Source organism: Rhinatrema bivittatum, chromosome 4, assembly GCF_901001135.1.
Source record: "Rhinatrema bivittatum chromosome 4, aRhiBiv1.1, whole genome shotgun sequence".
NCBI lineage: Eukaryota > Metazoa > Chordata > Amphibia > Gymnophiona > Rhinatrematidae > Rhinatrema > Rhinatrema bivittatum.
In genome coordinates, this window is record NC_042618.1 from 302,382,829 (window position 1) to 302,406,383 (window position 23,555).

Here is a 23,555-nt window from a genome sequence, read left to right on the forward strand (position 1 = left end):
AGATTATGAATTCATAGAAGGACATTAGCCAAAAGCAAGGACTCAAGTCCCAGTAGTTTATGAACCATCATAGAAATTTGAATTGTTAACCAGTGTAGATCAGACAAAGTCGGTGTAATGTGGTCTTTCTGATTTTTTTTACTGATATCAGCTGAGCCATGGAATTTGTTTTATTATTTTTATTTTTAAAATTTCAATTACAATACAAAGCGAAAACAAACTTTGTATAAAGTGCATATGGAAATCAATATATGAGTGAAAAATGGCAATAATATAAAAGTGAATCTAATTTTCAAACAGTAGTCAGAAAGAGAGGGAGGAGCAGAAATGAAAAGGGAGACATTAAGAAATCCTATTAAGAAAAAGCATGATATAACCACAAAAATCACTCAAAATAACCCATTATAACCCCACAGTGGGACTCTATGAAGATGGTAGTAATTTGGAATCCAGAAAAGTATGTTGCTGTTCAGGAGGATCAATATGAAACATTCATTATTGAACTTGGCAACACATCTACAAGGGTAACTTAAGGTAAATGAAGCCCCTACAGACAAGGTAGCTTATCTCAAAGAAAGAAACAGTCTCCTCCTCTCTTGAGTGTGCCTAGATGAATCAGGAAAACTTCTAACAGTTTGCCATAGAAAAGGGAATGTATACTCCTGAAATACAAATGCATTACATTACCTATATCAGCTTCATTAGCAAATGATACCAAAGCAGTCCCCCTTTCTAATATTTTAGGACCAAAGTTCTCAAGGTAATTCATCAAATTAGATAAATCAGGGGCAGAATGCATTGGTTGACCAGAGGAAATGGTGCGAGAAGGAATAAAGGAAATCTTATTCACCAATGGAATGGAATCTGACTCACATTTCAAGATATCCAGAAATTATTTCCTTAAAGTCAACAGTGGCAGTTCACCAATTACCTTAGGAAGATTGAGAATGCGGACATTGAAGTGCCTAGAACAATTTTCAAAAGACTCCAGCCATTGTTTAAGAGCAAGACAATCCTTAACAAGAGAGGTATTGAGATCCTTAATATCTTGTATATCTTTCCCATGGAATTGGTCTTTGCTTCTTGCTCCTGTAGTTGATTTCCATAGGCTCCGAAGAGGCAGCCAGGAAGTCAATTTTTCTGCTACAGTAATTAATGGAATTACCAAAATTTGCTATAAGATCCTAAATGGAATCTAAGGTAACACTTCAGGTTTGGCCAGCAAAGGTGAAGACTCACCACTCACTGCTGGGAAGTTAGAAGCTATAGATGCTATGGAGACCCCCAGGGGTAATCTCCAAGTAATTCCCCTCCAGCTGCAATGGAAAAGAACTTCCCAAAGCTGATCTTCTGGAATCTAAAGCATCTCCTGGTGATAATGTTGGAACAGATGCTAATACTGCCACTGCCCCCTCCACCTCAGATACCCTGGTGAGATCATTGACCGGCGTTGAGGAAGGCAGATTGGGAGAACTGCGTCTTTGCACTGGAGGAAGTCAATGGTCTAAAGGGCTGAGAGACACTTCCTCCCCTGATGATAGGGACACTTCCTAGCCTGAAATCACAATGCAACTTCATCTCCCTTACTTGTGAAAGTCTGAGGCACAAATGCTGGAATCTGTTGTTGATCAATGAGTAATAATGGGTCTGGAGGGCATACACGAATCTCTCCTTTGCATTTAGCAAGTAATTCAAACAAAGGGGGTCATTTTCCAAGGAGTTACCGCGGGTGATAATTCCGCAAATCGTGCTAACAGCCGTTAATGTGATTGTAAATTTTGAATTCAGTTTTCAGGGGGCGGAGCAAATGTAAAGTAGGGAGGATTTATTGTGTGCTGCGAAACAGCTGCAGTGTTAACGTGGCTAATAACTACACCTCTTTCATTTGCATTACTTTGTGTGCTAGAGGCCAGTAAAGGTTTATTGTGGTTCATGATGTTTCCAGACAGCCTGTTTGAGAGAGAGAGAGAGAGAGAGAGAGAGAGAGAGAGAGAGAGAGAGAGAGAGAGAGAGAGAGAGAGAGAGAGAGAGAGAGAGAGAGAGAGAGAGAGAGAGAGAGAGAGAACCTTGCTATAGTGCCTCCTCCCTAGACAGGTATTTGTATCCCTATGGGAGGCCCACCTAGTAACTCGAGGTGGGGTTTAGATATGAGTGTAGGGGGTTGGGGGCCACTTTCACATTCAACGTGAGACGTATGAACAGAACAGTGGTCTCTTGTGAAGATTTGCTGGCCTTTTGAGTGAGGAAACTCACTCCAAGATGAGATTTGTTCAACAAGCTAGGTGGAGAGAACATTGCACAAATCTTATCTTGGAGTGAGTTTCCTCACTCCAAAGGCCAGCAAATCTTCACAAGAGACCACTGTTCTGTTCATACGTCTCACGTTGAATGTGAAAGTGGCCCCCAACCCCCTACACTCATATCTAAACCCCACCTCGAGTTACTAGGTGGGCCTCCCATAGGGATACAAATACCTGTCTAGGGAGAAGGCACTATAGCAAGGTTCTCTCTCTCTCTCTCTCTCTCTCTCTCTCTCTCTCTCTCTCTCTCTCTCTCTCTCTCTCTCTCTCTCAAACAGGCTGTCTGGAAACATTGTGAACTGTGATAGATACTGTCAATGTAGCCCAAATTGGGCTAATGGTGCAATAAGAGCTTTTTGCATAGCTGATATTGCAATTTGCGATACACATGCTTATTAGCATAAGGTACACCCCTTTTTGGTATCGCATGCGATACCAATGCGATATTGGAAAATGAGGCCCTAAGTAACTAAAACTCCCAGTAGCTCATACAGTATGCACTGGTCATACCACCTCCTTGCTCCACCCTCAAGCCATGGAATTTTGAAGGAGCTGCATTTCTCTTAGGATTGACCCTGGCAATCCAATATAAACTGCATTGCAGTAGTCCAAATTTGGCAGAATCGAAGCCTGTACCACGATTCTAAAGTCATTGTGTTCCAGTAAATGTTTAAGCCCGTGAAGAATGCGCAACTTGTAAAACCCTGCTTTCGCAACCGAATCAATTTGCTATTGAAAATTCAAACATGAGTTGATCCAAACCCCAAAACTCTTGACTCAAAGAATTGGGAACAGAATACCATCAATGGTTATGATGGAAGGGAACTAGTTCTCAGCATGACGGTGGATTATAGTGAATTCTGATTTGGAGATGCTTAATGACAATTTACTATGTGTTAACGATTGCTTAATGGTGGATAAACAAATCTGAATGATGGAGCTAACATGATTACTGGTTATATTGTAGAAAACTTGATCTATCTGAAGGTCACTGGATGAAAGCTAGCTTTACAAATGTCATTGAAACTCTGTTCACTGTAACAGGGCTTACTAAAGATGAAAGATACAATTTCTTATTGTAAGGAATGCTGCTTGCATAGTCAGCAAACCGTCTGATAGTACAAGGCCAATTATAGCAAAGGGTGAAATAGATCCACCAAAAATGTCAATGGATCCAAAATATAAAGACACAATTGTTCTAAATGCAGGTGAAAAATTCAAACTTGAAAACTGATGTACATGGATAGTCTTTTTCTACTATTCAGAGGTTTAGAGAAGACAAGGAAGTTGAGGAATCTGCAAGATATGAGATAACACATTTTAATAATTATAGTAAAACATAATTAGAATTAATGGTTAATATTTAAGAACCTTTGTTTTCAGTTTTTCATTTTCTGGGAATTTCAATGTTATAATAAAAGATCAATGGAAAAGTGACTAACAAACAGGAGAAAAATCAGTGAAAAAGTCATTTTTCCATTGATTCAATTTTGTTCTAAAATAGAAATTCCCAGGAAAAATAAAAAAAAATTGAAATGAAGGCCCCATGGATAATATACTTTGCAAGTTTCTTATGTAGCAGTTCAGTTCCAATAAATGTAAATGTATTGGACAGACCAGGGCCTTCAGTGGGTCCTGTTTGAGTTACTGATATTACGTGTGGAAAATTCATTAACATGGTAACCACCTGAATATGATGGTGATAGTAACATTTCTCACCACATTGTTGAAAGTTAGCAAGATTTGCTTGTGTCATTCAAGGTGAATTGATAGTGAACCACACCAATCTTAACTTATTCATGGGCAAGTTAAGCTATTGTTTCATCGAAGGACTATCAAGTTACAACAACAAAATACAAATCTTTCTTTGAGAATTCTGTGGAACCTTCAAAGAAAGGAAGCTATACCGTGCTGATAGAGAATCCTGATGGCAAACAGGAATCATATTTTACTTTGACAATTAAACAGGCAAGGATTATGGAAAAAAAAACAATTGCGTAATCACTTACAATTTAGTCTTCTGAGCCTCATGTGAAATCTCCAGAGCCAACAAAATCACCTGAAAGAGTAAAATCTCCTGAACCTGTTTGGAGTCACCCAAAGACTAAGTCCACAGTATAGTTTCAGGTAAAAAGCAGAATTATCAGCTGCTGTTCCTCCTAAGATAAGGCAACTATTGAAAGTGGAAGCTTGTGAAGATAAAGAAAAATTTACTTGTGCAGTTGAAAGTACTGTTTTAAATGTACAAGAAATATCATGGTGCAAAGGCGGCAAAAAAATGAAGGCAGACAGGCACTACCATTTACATTATTCAGATGATGGTACCTACAATATAGACTTAAAATCCATGGTATCAAAGAGCTGATCAAGGAGAATATGTATGAAATTAATTGGGAGGGAGATGTTGGCAGAAAAACCTTCCAGTTTATTGGTCATGCTTTTAAAAACGTCTGTTCTCAAGTGACAAAATTGAAACTGCAAAATCCATTCAAAAAGAAGCCTCAAAGCCAGTAATTACTGCTGGTTTTAATGATATGACTGCATCCTCAGACACTATTGCCAAGTTTACAGTTGAAGTGACAGGAGATCCTTTACCAATTGTTTCCTGAACTAAGGAGGGAAAGGTAAATTTTCTTATCATACTATTTTATTGTCTAAAAATTAGAAATTAGTTGCAGTAGTAAAAGTGTTTTAAAATTTTTTGCAGGCTCTTATACAAGGAGGAAAATATAAAATAAATGAAGAAAAAGGAAAAATAAATTTATGACATATCTGACACTGGGTTATAAACATGCACTGCAATCAATTCTGTAGGATCTACATCTTCAAGCTGCAGGTTAACCATAAAAGGTACATTTTTATTGCATTTCAAAAATTTGGAAAGCATTAGGGGTGAATTTTAAAAGCTTGGTGTTCACCAAAGCTGGGAGATACGCATAGAAGTCAGGCTGGTTTTTATGCCGCATGGATTTTAAAAGGCGCCCACAGACGCACATATTAACCCGGTATGTGAAAAACATTTTTTTTCTGAAAAAGAGGCAGAGTGTGGTCTGGGCAGGTCATGGGCATTCCAGATTTATGAATGAAACCGATGCATAAATGCATGCACAAGCACATGCCAGGGTCCCCTACCACGTAACATTACTTCTGCTATGGATGGCGGGTAAATCCTAAAACAAAAAAAACGAGGCTAGTCAGTGGGGTTTTAAGGGTAGGGGCTAACAGGGATAAAGGGAAGGGCTAACAGGGTAAAAGGGAGGATAATTAACTAGAGGGGTTAGGAAGTTATCCTTTTCCTGGGCGAACTGGGAATGAACTGGGGAAACTGGTAACTGCGTCAGAGCGTGTCTACTAAAATCCCCCCACTTATAAGGTAGAAGTGGCATTTGCGTGCACATGCGCGCATACTTATAAAATTGTGCGTTCATGTATGAGCATACAGCCCATTTTATACAATGTGTGCATATTCATGCATATATTATAAACTGGCCACGTCCTTTGGCGCAAGCTGGCATATGCACATACATGTATGCCCGCACGGCTGTTTAAAAGTTACTGTCACTCTACTTTTGATATAGGCAACTATCTGCAAATCTGTCTGTCACATTCTTTAATAAAACATTGGGATTACTGGTCATTCTTGCTATTTGAATACTGAGTAATGTTTTCCTGAAAAATATTCAGAAAATCTATATTAATTCTAGTGTTCAGCAGAATATCATATAATATCGTACTCTACAGTGGTTCTAAATTCATCTTTTCATTTCTATTTTATAGCCCATTTTCAAACTGAATCCATTGAGAATAGCCTTTCCTTTTTCCCTATTTGTCATAGAAACACAGAAACATAGAAATGATGGCAGAAAAGGACCAAATGATTCACCCAGTCTGCCCAGCAAGCTTATGCCAGTATCTGCTGCACTGTGCAGGTTACCCTCATGCTTATCAGTTTCCCATACCATAAAAGTCAGGGCCTTCGGATGCTGTCTGAATCCAATTTTCCTTAACCCCTGCTGTGGAAGCAGAGAGCAATGATGGAACAGCATCAAAAGAATCAGGCTTAATGAGTAAAGGTAGTAAAACCTGCATCAGCAAGTTATCCCTATGTTTATTTGTTCCCCAAACCATAAAAATTGGGGCTCTTGTTGGTGGCTGTCTGAATCCAATTCCCCTTTTCCCACTACCGTTGAAGCAGAGAGCAATGATGGAGTTGCATTAAGCCTTGCTACTGTTATTTTATACTGTTATTTAAGAGTGCCAACTGCCACACCAGCAAGTTACCCCCATTTACCTCCATGCACTCTTTTCTTTAATCCTTCTTTCTGCAGGAGTTGAAAAACTAGGGATGTGCAGACCAAAAGTTTAAGTTCATAAGTCCATAAGTCGAAAGGGGGTCCCATTTGCGGTCAATATGGACATATGGAGAATTCCATAAGTTGAGTCTATGTCCATATGTGCAAATAAAAATTTAAACCCCTCACCCGCCTTAATCCCCCCCCCCCAAGACTTACTACAACTCCCTGGTGGTCCAGCGGGGTCAGGACGCCATTCCTGAACTCCTTTGCAAGGAGGACGTGACGTCGGCGTCACGTCGGAGTGACGCGGCGTCACGTGATTCCCCTCGGGTTCGCTCCCGGACCCCTCGTTGGGCTCAAAAGGCACTTTTGGCCAGCTTGGGGGGGTCAGGAGGCCCCCCCAAGCTGGCCAAAAGTTCCTTTTGAGCCCAACATTCTCCCAGGTCTATTTTTTTTTTTTTGGGGGGGGGAGGGGATTGAGGGAAGACTATGCATGGATATCTTAAAAGATAGGTCCTCTGCAGTTGTAGTTTCCAGTTCTTGGCAGCTTGTTCAAATTTAAGAATTTTAGAGATGTACAGAGAGGTTTGCATCCCTCTAGTAGGGATTATGCTTTGACATGGCTCACATAGTCATACTGATTATTTTTTATGCTCATCAAAAGTTATGGCCTACTTAAGCAATTGAGATATATTATCTTGTTGTATCTCAGCTCACCATTCTATTTCTAGAGAGTTCATTGGTGATGGTTCTCCCAAGTGATGGCTACTTAATTTACCTCTGCACTTTTACCTCTGCACTTTTGGCCAGCTTGGGGGGGTCAGGAGGCCCCCCCAAGCTGGCCAAAAGTTCCTTTTGAGCCCAACGAGGGGTCCAGGAGCGAACCCGAGGGGAATCACGTGACGCCGCGTCACTCCGACGTGACGCGGACGTCACGTGATTCCCCACGTGTCCACTCCCGGACCCTCACGGAACTTTTGGCCAGCTTTGGTAAGTCTGGGGGGGGGGGATTAAGGAGGGTGAGGGGTTTAATTTTTTATTTAGATCAACAATCGCGATTTCCAACGTATTCAACATAGCTATGTTGAATAAGTTGGAAATCCGATCGTTTAAGCCTCATCTTTTTTTTAAGTTAAAAAAAAAAATAAGTTGCGTTTTCCATTTAAGTTCAAAACGAATGCACACCCCTATGAAATACTACTGTGTTGTTTATGGCCCCCTGTTAGTCTGAACCATATCCTCAAATAAATCAGGAAAGCAAAAGGTCAAGTGGAAGAAAGGATTTCTAAAGAGGCAATCAATTTCAGATATATGAGAGAAAGAAGAAAGGCCCAAAGAGGTAAAGTGAAATTGAAAAGTGACAACGAGCAATGTATAGCGAGAGACAAAGAAATGGCAGAAATATTAAACAAATATTTCAGTTTGGTGTTTACTAAAGAAGATCCTGAAGAAGGTCTATTGCTGGTTAACAAGACCATAGATGGCGTGGGATAGACAGAATTCCATTTACAGAAAAGAATATATAGAAATGGCTAGGAAAACTGAAAATGGACAAGGTCATGGGGCCAGTTGAGGTACATCCCAAAATACTAAGAGAGCTCAGAGATGTGCTGGTGGGTTTGCTGAAAGTCCTGCTTAATAGATCTCTGGAAAAAGAAGTGGTGCTGCAAGACTGGAAAAGAGCAGCTATGGTCCCACGTCACAAGAGTAGTAGCAGAGTGGAGGCTGGGAACTACAAGCCGGTTAGCCTTACCTTGGTGATGAGAAAATTCATGGAGACTCTGCTGAAGAAAAGGAAAGTGAACTATCTACAATCCGATGGGTTGTTGGACCTGAAGCAGCATGGGTTCATTAGGAGAAGATCCTTTCCGACAAATCTGATTTTTTTTGATTGGGTGAATAGGCAGTAGGTTTATGTGGTTCAATCAGTTAGCGTGTTTGGCTGTTAACTGAAACTGTGGTTCAAGTCCACCCAAGGATGCTTTAAAGCTTTGGAGGGTCATATGGTCTTTTTTTGCCATCATGTTTCTATGAATTGGATCAAGGAAGAGTACTCGATACGATTTACTAGCATTTCAGCAAAGTTTTTGACATGGTCCTGCATAGGAGGCTTGTGAATAAAATGAAAAGCTTGGAAGTGGATGCAAGGATGGTGGAGTGGATTACAAACTGGTTGTCTGTTAGGAGACAGTGTGTAATAGTAAGTGGAACCTACTCTGAAGAGACAATGGTGTTAAGTGGATTGATTTTGGGACTGGTTCTGTTCAATACCTTTGTGAGAGATATTGCAGAAGGGATAGAGGGTAAAGTTTGTCTGTTTGTACATACTAAGACCTACGACAAAGAGGATAAGCTTGAAGGAGTAGAGAGAATGAAAACTGGTTTAAGAATGCTTGAAGAGTGGTCAAAGATTTGGCAGTTAGGATTCTATGCCAAGAAGTGCAGAGTCATATAATCTGGGGTGCAATAATATGTGATGGGGAGTGAAGACTAATGTGCACGGTCTGGGAGACGAACCTTGGGTTAATAGTGTCTGTTGATCTGAAAGTGTCAAAGCAATGTGATAAGGCGATAGCTAAAGCCAGAAGAATGCTGGGCTGCATAGAGAGAGGACTAATCAGTAAGAAAAAGGAGGTGATAATGCCTTTGTACAGGTCCTTGTTGAGGCCTCACCTAGAGTATTGTGTTCATTTCTGGAGCACATATCTCAAAAAGGATAAGGGCAGGAGTTAAGGGCAGGTAAGGATAAGGGCAGGAGGTAATCCAGAAAAGGGAATCCAGAGAAGGGTGACCTAAATGTCATGGGGTCTGTATTGGAAGACTTATGAGGAGAGGCTGAATGATCTGAATATGTATACCCTGGAAGAGAGGAGGTACAGGGGATATATGATACAGACCTTCAGATACCTGAAAGGTTTTAATGTTGCACAAAGTTCAAACTTTTTCCATTGGAAAGGAAACTGTAGAACTAGGGGGTCATAAAATGAAACTCCAAAGGGGATGACTCAGAACCAACATCATGAAACATTTCTTCATGGAGAGGGTGGTGGATGCCTGGAATGCCCTTCTAGAAGAGGTAGTGAGGACAAAAACAGAAATGAATTCAAAAGGGCATGGGATAAACACTGTGGAGCCCTAAAGGCTAGAGGTTGGAAATGAAGAAAAGGGTGCATGGGGTAACTGGCATGGAGCGTCAGTTACTATCATTAATAGAAGGCATGGGGATTACTATCCTTGATCAATTAGCCTTGATGCTTTTGATGCAATTGCATTCTCTCTGCTTTGTCAGTGGGGGGAGAAAAGAGGAGTTGGATTCAGACGACAGCCAACACTGAGCCCTGAATTTTACATTCTGGGGTACTGATACACAGTTACTAGAGTAAAAAGCCAGGACTGCTTCTATGATGGCCAAGTGCGAAGCAAAGCACATTCAAGCAACGTTATCCAAAATAAAAAAAAAGGGCTGCTCATCTCATAAAAATGTTGCTAACAGTAATTTTGTTATGGATTTGACAGTTGTTTGATTTTGATTATAAATATTACTACCCTTAACATAAGACTTGGGGTAACCAGCACAGAGCAGCAGTTACTACCATAAGAAACTTGCTGGGCAGACTGGCTGGATCATTTGGCTTTTTTCTGCTGTCATTACTATGCTACTATGTTACTGTCCCTCTCCACCAAGGAACTGAGGCTATTTAGGATATCACAGCTAACATGAGTCATATGAAAGTTAAAAAAAACCCCCAAAACATTGCCGATTATGAATTTCTATCATAGCAGCATAAAGCTCTATAATAACATATTCAACTCTAAGATGCCACATGAAACAGTGTATATGATTTGCCCACTGTGAATCAGTGGAAGCATTGAGTTTTACATAAGTGATACTCATGGACTTCAGGAAAAGGTCACATTTGCCATTTAGCTTTTTTCATAGTAGAAAGAAAAATATAAAATAATATAGCAAGGTCCATTTTAGTCTTCTGTAGCAGTGGGTCATAGTTCTAATTTCAGAAGAGTTACAGTAAGAATGTAAAATCCTTTTGGTTTCTGAGGCCAATTTTGTTTTCTTTATAACTCATTTAACCAAATTTTCAGGCATACACAGCAAAAGAGAAGGCCACATAAGGGCATCATTCAATATAGTATTTAGCACAACCGCTCTGTAATATCCAAACAAAATTACAATACTTAGAATGACAACAGTATTCCAGGTATGGACCCCAGACTTGATCATATTTAAAGTGTATATTTTTTAAATCATGGCCCAATTCTTCAGTGTCACATGTCTGGTTCAGCCAATAATTTAAAGGAGGGCTGGTTTTCCAGAAGGTGGATATAGTAAATCTTGTCACCAATAATAACTGACCCATCAAGGCCCTGTGCTTAACCAACACTGAAGAGCAAACCCAGCTACCTAGGAGACCTAATCTTGGCCCAATAAAGCAGGAAACTCCACAATAACAGCAATCTCTTGCATAACTAAAGACCAAAAATGTCAAGTACTCTGACATATATAAAAAAGTTCCAGTTTCCCTGCAACCTCTCCAGCAGGCTTCATCTGAACTTGGGCATATCTTTGCAAAAAACACAAGAATTCTGTAGCTTCTATGCAAGAGTTGTATCATCAAGGCCACTCTTTTTGCACAAATAGAAATATGACGAGCGGAGGGAGGTCCATATAATTTTCCAATCCCTGCTTACCAAAGATAACACCAACTTGATGTTCCAATCATCTATAAGGGCTTGAGGTGTATCAGCACCATATTTACCCTCTAGATACCCTGATAAATTAGAAGAACACTCCGTAACCGCACATCTGGATTGCCAAGAAATTTATCCATATGATTTAAAGGCTGTAGTGGATGTGCAATGTCTAGCTGGGTGCCTAGGACCTGTCAAAACTGTAAATATCATAATCTTCCACCAAAATCTGGAAAGTATGTATACCCATAGCTTCATCCCACAGCTGGAGGGCCAAGGTTACTAAGCCTTGTCCCTCCAGTCTTTAAAGACTGAAGAAAAATTACAGCATGACAATGTTGAGTTACTATATATAGGAGAGATAGGGGACAGCTTCTTCCTGGCCAAGTCCAAAAATTTAATAACTTGCCATATCTGCAGCATTTGTGCCAGCATTGAACAAGGCTGGCAACCTCTACGGAATGGCGGCAGATCAGGAGCCATGAAGGGAAGCACAACCAGATCAATCAGGTCTGCCTGTTCACACTCCATGAGCAGCCAAGAAGCAGAAGAACCACAAATCCAGGCGTGAAGACACACTAATCTGGCCGCCCAATGGTAAGTTTGAAAGTTGGGTAGGGCTATCGCTCCTTGTGTTTGCTCAACCACAATTGACTCATTTTAATTTTAGCTGGCTTGTGATTCCAAATACATTTCCCCATTAGGCCTTGCAAATCAGAAAACACCTGCTGAGAGATGTCACATGGGACATGCTGAAAAAAATAAAGCAATTTTGGTAAAACATTCATTTTCAACAAACTAATTATGCCCCACCCATGAAATAGACATATTGTCCCAAACTTGCAGTTATCTATGAATCTTTCCAAGTATACCAGCATAGTTGCTAGAAAATAGACCATGGAAGTCTCTGTGAAAATAGACCCCTAGAAATGTAAAATCATCTGTTACTACTATAAACTGCGAGAAACAGCTTGGGATGGGCATTTCATGATCGATGGGGAAAAATCTCCAACTTGTCCAAATTAATTTATAACCTGAGAGCAACCCATATTTTGCAATGAGATCCAAAAGCACAAGTCTGGAAACTGATGGAGTCGGTATGTAAATCTATACTTCATCTGCATACAACAATATTTTATGTTCTCAACCCCTCCAATTTAATATCCTGTATTCTGAGGTGTTGCCTACTACCAAAAGCTATTAGGGATCAATAGTGAGGTCAAAAAGAAGAGGGGGCAGTGGACACCCCTGCCATATTCCACATGATATATATATATATATATATATATATATATATATATAGTAGAAGCAAGGAGCCATCAAGCAACAACCTTGCTTGAGGCTTCTTATACATTGCTTTTGCCCAACCAATGGTTCTATCAGGTATGCCTATATGCGACAATACCTGAGCAGAAAAGACCATGCCAGCCTATCAAAGGCCTTCCCTGCATCGAGTGAGAGTATCAGCGTAGGTTTTCCCCTATTTTTTGCCATATGCATAACATTAAAAATCCTTCAAGCATTAGCTACTGAGACTCTTCCCTTCACAAATCCAGTTTGGTCCCCATGATTCAGAAATGGAAATAATAACGCCAGTCTAAACTGTAACACTTTCAAAGTATCTTTATGTAAGAGTTTAACAATAAAATGGGTTGATAGGAACCACACTCCTGCGCATCTTTCCCTTTCTTATATATAAGGGAAATCAGGGCATCAGCAATGTTTCCTAGAGCCGTATCCAGCTCCCCTGCCTGCTGAAAAAGCAGATATAAGGGGGAAATTTCTGGCAAACATTTCTTGTAAAATTCCATCTGAAATCCATTCGAGTCAGGGCACTTCTAGCCTGGAAGAGTTTTCACAACCTTCTGAATTTACATCAGAGTAATAGGGGCCCCAGGGTTTGTTTTTGCTCATCCCGGATTCTAGGAAGATTGACAAGAACTCCCAAATACTCTCGGAACTGGAAACACCAGGGTCAGCATAGAGATTGGAAACTTACCGAACAACTTGCCTCTCTATGTCCGAATCTACCGTGAGCTCCCCAGATTGTTTTCCTATAAAACAATATGCAACTTAAATATTCTTTGCTTATCTATTCTAGCAAGTAGGGTACCTGACATCGCCATGTTGATAGAATTGTAATCTGGAGAATTTTAGGGAGCGTGCTATTTTCCCAAATTCAAGCATTTTAAACTCCCTCTGGGCACTCTCCCATAATTTATATGTATGGGTAGAACAATCCTGTTTGTGTCCCCTCCAAATCCCAAATTGCAGCCAACAGGACCTTGGATTTTTCCCTATGTAACCTCTACAGATGACTAGCATAACTGATAATTTTGTCCTTCAGAAATGGCTTAAAACTGCCCTTCAGAAATGGCTTAAAAACTGCCCACTGGGAGCATAATCCTCCATAAGGCTAAACTCTTTAAATTCTGAAACCACTTTGTTAAGGAGCTCTAGAAAGTTTTATCACCCAAAAGAGATTTTTCAGTCTCCACACAGTACTACGGGGCATCAACTTAACCATACTAATGGTGATCTGAACTAGATGATGATCTGAAAGTGTACAAGCCAAAATAGCACGCATAAAATAATTCTGCTGTACACTGTATGTCTAAGAGATTAATACATATAATCCTTCTCTCCTGAATGTTGACATCTCCAGACATCCACCAATTTAAATGTCTGAGTGAGATCAACATGATTAGGACATTCTCCAGTTGATTTATCCAGTTTCAAATCTGAGTACACGTTCCAGTTCCTTCCCACATACATATGATCAAAACCAAATGAAGCAAGCTTATCCGTCAGTTGTTTATAGAAAACCTGCTGATAAGAGTTTGGCCCATATATATTAACCAGTGTAAACCCAACAGGGTGTAGTGTGCAATCCAGGATAAATATTTCCCATCCACATCTGAGTATGTTCTATTCACCTGCAAAAGAAAATTTTTGTCGATTTACGATACAAACTCTCCTGGGATCCAAGATGGCCGCATGCTAAGTGTTGCAATCATGGACCCTTGGCCCAAGGTGGTGTTGGCGCCACCTGTGGGGGAAACCCACAGGTGGAAACCTCCACAGGTCACCACCGCCGGGTGGTGAGGCCAGATGGGAAGCAGAGGCCAGCAAGAGCTTTGCCACTACCAGCCCACATTCCCCACAGGTTGAGCCCTTCGGTACCGGGGCCGGCTGGTCTTAGTTGGGCCTCTGCATTGATGATCCCAGGAACTTGGTGAGAGAGCATGGAGGCAGCCAAGAGAGAAAGGCCCAAGGCTGAAGCCAAAGGCAGAATCAAATCCAGTCCAGTGGACAAGGCAGGCAGAGGAATGCATGGTCAGGTCCGATTCAGAGGTCAGAGGCAGGCAGCAGGATGCATGATCAGGTCCAGTCCAGAGGTCAGAGGCAGGCGGCAGAATGCGTGGTCAGGTTCAGTCCAGAAGTCAAAGGCAGGCGAAGGTCCGTCTGAGGAAGTAGGGAACAAGCGGGAACTGAAGCGATGGGGTCTGGAGTGGATGCAAGAGCAGGAGACAGATGCTGGAACAGGAACACAGGAACTGGTACTACATTTTTGAAGATTCTTTCCCTTAGCATTTGATCAGCTTTTATTTTTTCCTCTACTATATTTCCTCTCTTATTTTCACTGAATCTCCTTCTCTTTTGTGGTCTGATAGTACTTTGAGATCTCATATTTCCTATTGTATTGTTTTTTTTCCTTTGTACATTTAATTTGATCTCTATTGTACCATTTCTTGAAAAGTTGATTTAATTTGTTAATATTTAAAAATGATAAATAAAGAGTTAAAAAGACACAAACTCCCCTGCTTCTAGAAATATATGAGAAATAGTATACCTATCCAACCTACCCATTTTCAAGTTTTCATGTTCCCTAGACAATAAATGCATTTCATACAAAAACAGGATTTGCACCTTATTTTTATGGGCAAATTGTAAGATACGCTTGCGCTTGATAGGAGAAGAGATCCCTCTAACATTCATAGAAATATATTTAACACTTGTAGGCATATTAAAGAGTAAAACATACAGTTTGAACAAGAGGAACTAATGCGCAAATTGTGTGTATAACCTTGCAAAGCATATATAGAGGTCCAACCCAAAAAGATAATGAACAGTATGCCCCTGAGATAGGAATCAACATTTCAATCTGAATGATAGCTAAGCTGCCAAAGATACCAACTTATTGTACGCCTTTTTACAATCCCCCCCCCCCCCCCATTTATCCCAAAACTACCACATGGTCCTCAATAAAACCTAAGTCCTCAGCAAACCCTAACCACAAGGTCAGCTAACCCCTAACCCAACCATAGCCTAAAAAAAAAAAAAATTCTGCGAGAAAAGGAGCCCAGATCCCCTCAGATGGGATGTCCATTGGAACCCAAGAGGAGGGCCCACTAACTTCATACCACCCCATCCTTCCATAAACAACAGCCTCAATTCCCCTTCATAACCTCTAATCTTCTGCCAAAAGTTTCTTCTCTCCCACTAAACCTCCTAACCACTCCCTGACCAATCCAACCTCATATAATTATCACCCAGCACTGCTTAACGCAAAACCGACAAAGTAGAATAAAAATCAATAAATAGAAAAGGTAAAAGACAAATCAGAAAGCTTTCCAAACATTCCTATATAATGTCACTCTGGCTGTGACAAAAAGCCCAGCCAGCCCATATTTTGTAGGTCTTTTCCCGGTCAATGCCATACCTCGCAGTGCACCATGGGCAAACAAAAAAAAAATAGCAAGCCTGTAATCTGGCAGCAAAGAGCTGTAAAACTGTCAGATGAAATAAAAAAGAAAAGGAAAAAGGAGCCAGTGAATCAAGTGATTGCTGTCAGTCCCACAGTCTAATGCCAGACTTGTAGATCATAGTCAGCACAGATCCGAAAGATATCAGCTCAAAGTGATAAAAAAACAAAAATTGGAGTTAGTTTTCAGGTCGGTATAATTAAAAGGAAATAAGGTCCACACACAAACTCTGTGTGTTTAATACTATAGTAGACTGAGTGTTGGACAAAATCCAAGAGATCTGGCAAAAAAACAAAAACAAAAAGAAAAGAGGAAGAAATGTTGAACCAGCATATCTGGGTGGGAAGCAATAAACATGTTGATAATGTACACTACCTCTTATCAGTTTGTCGATCAGTCAAACATATAACAATTGGTTGTCGCCGTCAGATGTGAAAAAGACTTCCTTGTAAATTAATCGGCTAATTTTTAGCCATCAGTGAGAACAATCTGATTGGGGAGCAGTTATAAAAAATATCCTAAAAAATATTTTTAATCACATTAGCGCACGTTTCAGAAACCAAAAAGCACTTAGGATGGAGGTGGATCGTTAATGATTAAAACTTGGTACATTACATGGTGGTAATGATATTGAAAAACTTATGAAATGTTCCACCCTCTCCTTAAAAAATGTTTTTCTGGCATTTTGAAGCATATCATTTTTAAAAAAAAGTCACATGAAATATTTATACAAAAGGGAAACACGTTTTCCATAGTGAGAAATCAATAAAGACACAATTAAGAATTCTATATGGGATATTGTTGGAGTTGGGATTGACAAGGAAGTTGATGGCACAGTAGTTTGAACATGAAGTAAAAAAAAATGTTTTGAAGAGCATCATACACAAATTTCAGGTGACATTTTGTCCAGCAAGATGATTTTGTCTATCCAGCTGGTTAATAACATTTAGAATGATGCACATGCTGAACTATGTTAGTTTTCTTCCAGTTTGCATCTAAGGCCCTGAGTGCACTCATTTGGTGACAATGGTAGAACAGCTGATGTCAAGTTTCTCATACTTTCAGTAGAGGGAAAGTTTGTTCCTGCTAACATCACCTCTCTACCACCCCAGCAAACTGGCAAGCATTTGCAGGTTCTCAACAGGAGTCCCCCCTGCAATATATCTACAATAAAATGTTGCCAGTACAATATATTTCAGATTGTTGTTTCATCACATGTGAGTGAATTGCTCCAAAAATACACTTGGAATTCAAAGTGCAGTAGAGGAAGACAGTGGGAAATACACTGTTAAAGCAGAATGTACTTCACAAGTTGAAACTTGAAATATTACTTCCATTAGAACTTTCTGTTGCGTATTTATTTTGATTTATGGTACAAACCTGATTTAAAAAAAATAAAATATGATAAAATGTATTCATTAGGGACATTGGTTTGTGCTGGCATCCAAATGCAAAAATGTAATGTCCTACAAACTAGTAAGTAGGCATTGCATGGCTTTCACTTCATATTATGTCCTGTGATACTTTCATTTACTTTCTATAATTTATTGTATATTTTGAATGTTCTCTATATGTACATTTAGACATAATATAGCATAGAAAATTCCTAGGAACAATCCTGAAAATGAGCTAGCATTCCTTAAAATAGTTACTGACGGTCTTTACCTATATTTTTCAATTTGTTAGATTTCAAAAGGGAACTAGAAATATAAACCTCTTTAAAACAAGCATGTCAAATCTACCACGAAGGAACTATTTTGAGTATGTAATTATCCTAGTATATGAGTTCAGTGGCAAAATTGAAGTAGCCCTGCTAGTCCACTCATAGCAGTGCATACTACCAAGCAAGTTTAGTACTCAATGGGAAGATTTTTCTTCTTTTAGGCTTTGTGAATCAGAGATTACTGCAGACATAATTCTTTCTGCTACTCAGAAAGCGAGCCACTTATCACTACATTGGTATTCAAGAAGTACAAACATGAGTTCTACAGATGGGTCTGTGTTATCCACTTGTCCACAGAATGCCATTCATGAATCATCACATGGACATGATCCATGAAGGGTAGAATAAATCAGATAGGAAAAGCTGTGGGCTCTGCTGCCTAGTTACTGTTGAGAGTATTCTGTAATTAGGGCCAAAACATAGGGAAAAGTGACACAGTTAAGTTCAATTACAATTGGGGAGTATTTCTGCAATCTCACTGGAAGGAGCAGACCAGATTGAAAACATGAAAATGTTAATTTTGTCATCAGTATTACCCTTTCCATTAAATCATTAAGTTGTTGCTATATCTGCTGGGTTTATACTATAAAATAACACACTTCTATCTATTTTGTCACTTTACCCTCATATGACTTCACCTATGAAAATGAGATAATTTATGATTCATTCTGTGTTTGTTAAACTCCACAGCTCTAGTTGAAGAACCACCAAAACAAGTAGGGTTGAGAACTGGTTCTGAAACAGAATGCAGCAAAACTTCTCTTCTCAGTCAACCCAAACATCAACCTCTAGAGAAGATGCTTCCTTTAGCAGTAGCAGCATATCTTCTAAAAGCATGTCCTCCATGGCAGAATCCTATGTAGAAATGAGCTCCATCAATATTTTGGAAAAATGCAGTTTGACACAGTTGGAAAGTTCAATTAGTAGAACGAGCAAAGGAGATTTGAAAGGTAAGCAATAATTTTATTGATCATGGTAGTGGTACTGGTAGTGGTCCCTTGGCAATAGCATGTAAGTTAACATAATTTTACTGAAGTAAATTATAAAGAGACAGTTGTCAGTGTACAGTAAGATAGGGCTGTATGTTCAATTTATTTACCTTATATTTAAAAAATCTGTAAGAAGGCTGACATTCCATCTGTATGCACTGTTAATGTGGTCCTTGAGATCACACTGATTACATTTAGTTTAGTTGTTTTCATTGTGCAAACGTTTAAAAAATGCCTTGAACCTTAATACATTTGTGGTTTATGAATAGTTATTTTAACTAGCAGTAAATGCATCATGTAACTTCTTTTGCTGTTGTGCTTTCTGATTTGTGTGGAGGAATACCTCAAAAAATTGAAGCTTTTCCATATTTATTTATTTTGATTTATTTAGTCATTTTAAATACTGTCATTCCAAAAGTAGGTCACAATGGTTTACAAAGTCAGCATTCAAATTCTGGGTCGACATTCACATACTGGGTCAGCATTCAGCATTCATGTTTCCATATGACATATGACATCAGCACTGATGAAGGCAAAGTTCTCACAGTGAGTTTTTCACCTTTCTAGGTGACCCTGTTCCTGAAGTGACTTGGGCTTGTGATGGAAGAAATATTTCTAGTCATGAGCAGCAGGGATGGTTCCTTATTGAAACCAGTGAAGATCTCATTGCTCTTTATGGACACTCAGAAGAAAGTTGGTAAACTTCACACACTGAAATTAAATCAAATCATTTTTGATCTAATACAGAAATTGTGAATATTAATATTCGATCAATTTAAAGGGCTTAACGTATCAACTACATTCAACTTTAAGTTGTTCACATATACTGGAATATGGGAATTGCAAATATGAAAAGTATTTTTGCATCTACCTGGACAAGACAAAGACTAAAGATACAGATTTTGACTTACTACTTTTAACTTGAGAATTTTAAACATTGTTCATTCAATATACATACTCTATATAGCTGATATTAACAGTTATAAAGTTGTGTACCGTTATTTGGTGGCATTTTAAAATGTTACCTTTGAAACTAATGTTTGTCGGAGAAAGTTCCGTGGGGAACTAATACCCTGCTAAGCCTTTAACTGATTTGTATGCCTCAACACAATATTGACGTTCAAGAATGCATCAAAAGGTAGATAGACTCCTGTTGAAGATGACCTATACTCAAGAAAGAATACTGCATTTCAGCTCCTCATATGTGCAAGCACATGATTTATGTGGACTCAAAAAAATGTAAACAGTATGCATTGTTTACAAATACTCTCCTATATGCAACATTTTCATATTTTACATTGGAAATGATGATGTCACACTACTGCTTTTCAGAGACATAAATATTATATTTTAGGCAAAGTGCAAGCGGCCACCACTTTGTTCATTCGTTTTTCAAAAGCACAGTTTCTGACATATAAACTGAAAAGAATAACATCATCTGAACATATCTTCAGTTAATCAAGCTGTTATGTGCTCCAATGCAGAAACTATGCCAACTTTTGGAGATTCGTAGGGTATAGTGATTAGGATTTTATGTGATAGTATTAAGTCGTTATTACATCTTCTCAGTTCAAGGCAACTAGGCAGTGGACTACAGAGAAGAAACACTTTAGTTAAAAAAATAAAAATTTCCCTTCACTTCAGTTAGATATAGTTCCTATAATAGTAAATGTAAATTCAGTAATTGAACTTCCTGTATATAGTATTGTTGATTTCAAATAAAGCACGTTATCTGCAAGTTTCCATGTCTTGATTTCATTCATCCTGTTATTTGATGGAGTAGGCCCAGATCTCCTCTCATTTCTTTCATTAGACATTATTGACAAAATCAGAGTGTGATGCAATTCACTTATAACTAGGAAATAGGGATGGGCATTTGGGAGAAACAAAATAGGAAATGAGATGAAATTTTGTATTTCATTTTGTATTTTCAAAATGGAACGGGTTAAATTCCAACGAAATTTAATTTCATTGCCTTCTGGTACAGCTTCATAGTCCCTCAGGATATTGTTGGCAATACTCTTCCTTTTATATAATGATTGCTTTCAATTTAGACAGAAGTAGTATTTATATAGTTAATATATTTCATTTCTCCATTCACACATGTGGGTGATGTCACTGCTTGGCAGCCAGTACAGAAGGTGATCAACTATTGGCTGGATTAGTCTACAATGTTTTGCACATGTGCAGTAAGCTTGCACCCAGCAGCTCAAAGCTAAGTCTTTTTTCTTCTACAAAACAGAGAACACATGATCAGTGCAGTTCCTCATTGCTAGCTTCCTCAGGTTATCATACTTTATTCTAATTTTCAGTTTTCATTTTTTCTTAGCTTATTGAAAAAAATGTTCTTTTCAGTTTTTCAGTCTGGCTGAGACCCTCTTTACAATCAAATCTGACAAAAGACCTCTGATTAAAAGGTGCTTAAATTGCAAACGCTAAAATAGCTCTCATGAATACTCATGCAGACTATATAAAATGCCTGGGAGTAGGGGGGAATACCTCGGAAGGTGCTGAAAACATTGCAAGACTGGAAGATTGGGCATCCAAATGGCAGATGAAATTTAATGTGGACAAGTGCAAGGTGAGGCATATAGGGAAAAATAACCCATGCCGTAATTACACAATGTCAGGTTCCATATTAGGAGCTACCACCCAGGAAAAGATCTAGGCATCGAAGTAGATAATACATTGAAATCATCAGCTCAGTGTGCTGCGGCAGTCAAAAAAGCAAACAGAATTTTAGAAATTATTAGGAAGGGAATGGTGAATAAAACAGAAAATGTCATAATGCCTCTGTATTGCTCCATGGTGAGACCACACCTTGAATACTGTGTACAATTCTGGTTGCTGCATCTCAAAAAAAGATATAGTTGCATTGGAAAAGGTACAGAAAAGGGCAACCGAAATCATAAAGGGGATGGAATGACTCCCTTGTGAGGAAAGACTAAAGAGGTTAGGGCTGTTCAGCTTGGGGAAGAGGTGGCTGAGTGGGGATATGATAGAGGTCTATAAAATCATGAGAGGTCTAGAACGGGTAAATGTGAATTGGTTATTTACTCTTTCAGATAATAGAAGGACTAGGGGGCACTCCATGAAGTTAGCAATTAGCACATTTAAAACAAATGGGAGAAAATTCTTTTCACTCAATGCACATTTAAGCTCTGGAATTCATTGCCAGAGGATGTGGTTAGTACAGTTAGGGGTAGATTTTAAAAATTTGCGCGATCGCGTACTTTTGTTCGCACACCAGGCGCGCGTAGCCGCGCGTATCTTATAAAATCCGGGGTCAGCACGCGCAAGGGGGTGCACATTTGTGCAACCTGCGCGCGCCGAGCCCAGCGCGCGTTGCCTGTTCCCTCTGAGGCCGCTCCAATTTCGGAGCGGCCTCGGAGGGAACTTTCCTTTGCCCTCCCCCCATCTTCCCCTCCCTTCCCCTACCTAACCCACCCCCCCGGCCCTATCTAAACCCCCCCTTACCTTTGTTGGCAGATTTACGCCTGCTAAAAGCAGATGTAAATCTGCGCGCGCCAGCGAGCTGCTGGCGTGCCGTCACCTGACCTGGGGGCTGGTCCGGAGGCCTCAACCACGCCCCCGGGCCAGCACCACGCCCCCGGGCCCGCCCCCAAAACACCGGGCCCGCCCCCGAAACGCCGCGTCGTTTCGGGAATGCCCCCGACACGCGCCTTTTACAAAGCCCCGGGACTTACGCACGTCCCGGGGCTCTGTGTGCGCCGGCGCGCAAGTGCCCTGTGCGTGTAAATCCAGAAGGATTTACGAGCGCAGGGCTTTTAAAATCCACCCCTTAGTGTAGCTGAGTGTAAAAAAGGTTTGAATAAGTTCTTGGAAAAGAAGTCCATTAACTGCTATTAATCAAGCTGACCTAGGAAATAGCCACTGCTATTAGAAGCATTAGTAGCATGGGATCTACTTAATGTTTGGGTACTTGCCAGGGACTTATAACCTGGATTGGCCACTGTTGGAAACAGGATTCTGGACTGATGGACCCTTGGTCTTACCCAGTATGGCAACTTCTCATGTTCTTATGTTCTCCCTGCCTGTAGCCCTGAATGGATTCAGAAACTGTTGTTCTTGCCGAGGCACTGACCACACCAGAGTGCCAGGGCTACTTTAAGCCATTTCCTGAGGTGCGCTGTAGAGGAACACCTCAGAAGGTGCTGCTGACATTGCTTCCTGCCTGTAGCCCCAAAAGGATTTGGAAGCCGTTGTTCCTGCCAAGGCACTGATGACACCAGAGCACCAGGGCTACTTTATGCTGCTTCCAGCAGCATGCAGCCACTGGCGTGCTTCACCAAAACCACATGCCAAAGGGCTGTGATCCTTTTAGCTGAATTTTACTTTTTCCAGAGATCACCATGAAAAGAAAGGGAAATCCACATCCTCTCCAACTGCTTCCACTCTAATAAGAGGTCTATGGACCAACATATATTAAAATTTAGAGCGATTCATCCAATGTTCTTGACTGGGGAGACTTATGAAACATTGTTGAGTCCCTGGGATAGTATTCCGTCCTCTCTACCTACTTCAATATCTCTGGGAGCTGGGTCTTGTGAGTGTGCTGAAAGGAATTTGTCCGATATACCATCTATTGTGCTTCATTCGCATTCCCCAGTGACTGTGCCCCTGTCCCCTATATCAAGAGGAACAGGGATATTGGGGAATCTCAGCTGGCTCCATCCAGCATTCCTAACCCGGTAAGGCAGGAAATGGCATTGGAGCCTGTTCCTTTTCCAACAGATACCAAGCTAGTGAGAGCT

At 40.0% G+C, this 23,555-nt stretch overlaps 1 long non-coding RNA gene across 1 annotated transcript; it reads left to right on the forward strand.

Moving 5' to 3' along the window:
* Window positions 1–3,939: 3,939 nt before the first annotated feature.
* Window positions 3,940–20,450, forward strand: LOC115089501. The gene is made up of 5 exons (XR_003856122.1): window positions 3,940–4,924; window positions 5,008–5,150; window positions 11,723–11,899; window positions 18,482–18,741; window positions 19,348–20,450. It is a non-coding gene; the product is annotated as an uncharacterized LOC115089501 (long non-coding RNA).
* The last annotated feature ends 3,105 nt before the right edge of the window (window positions 20,451–23,555 follow it).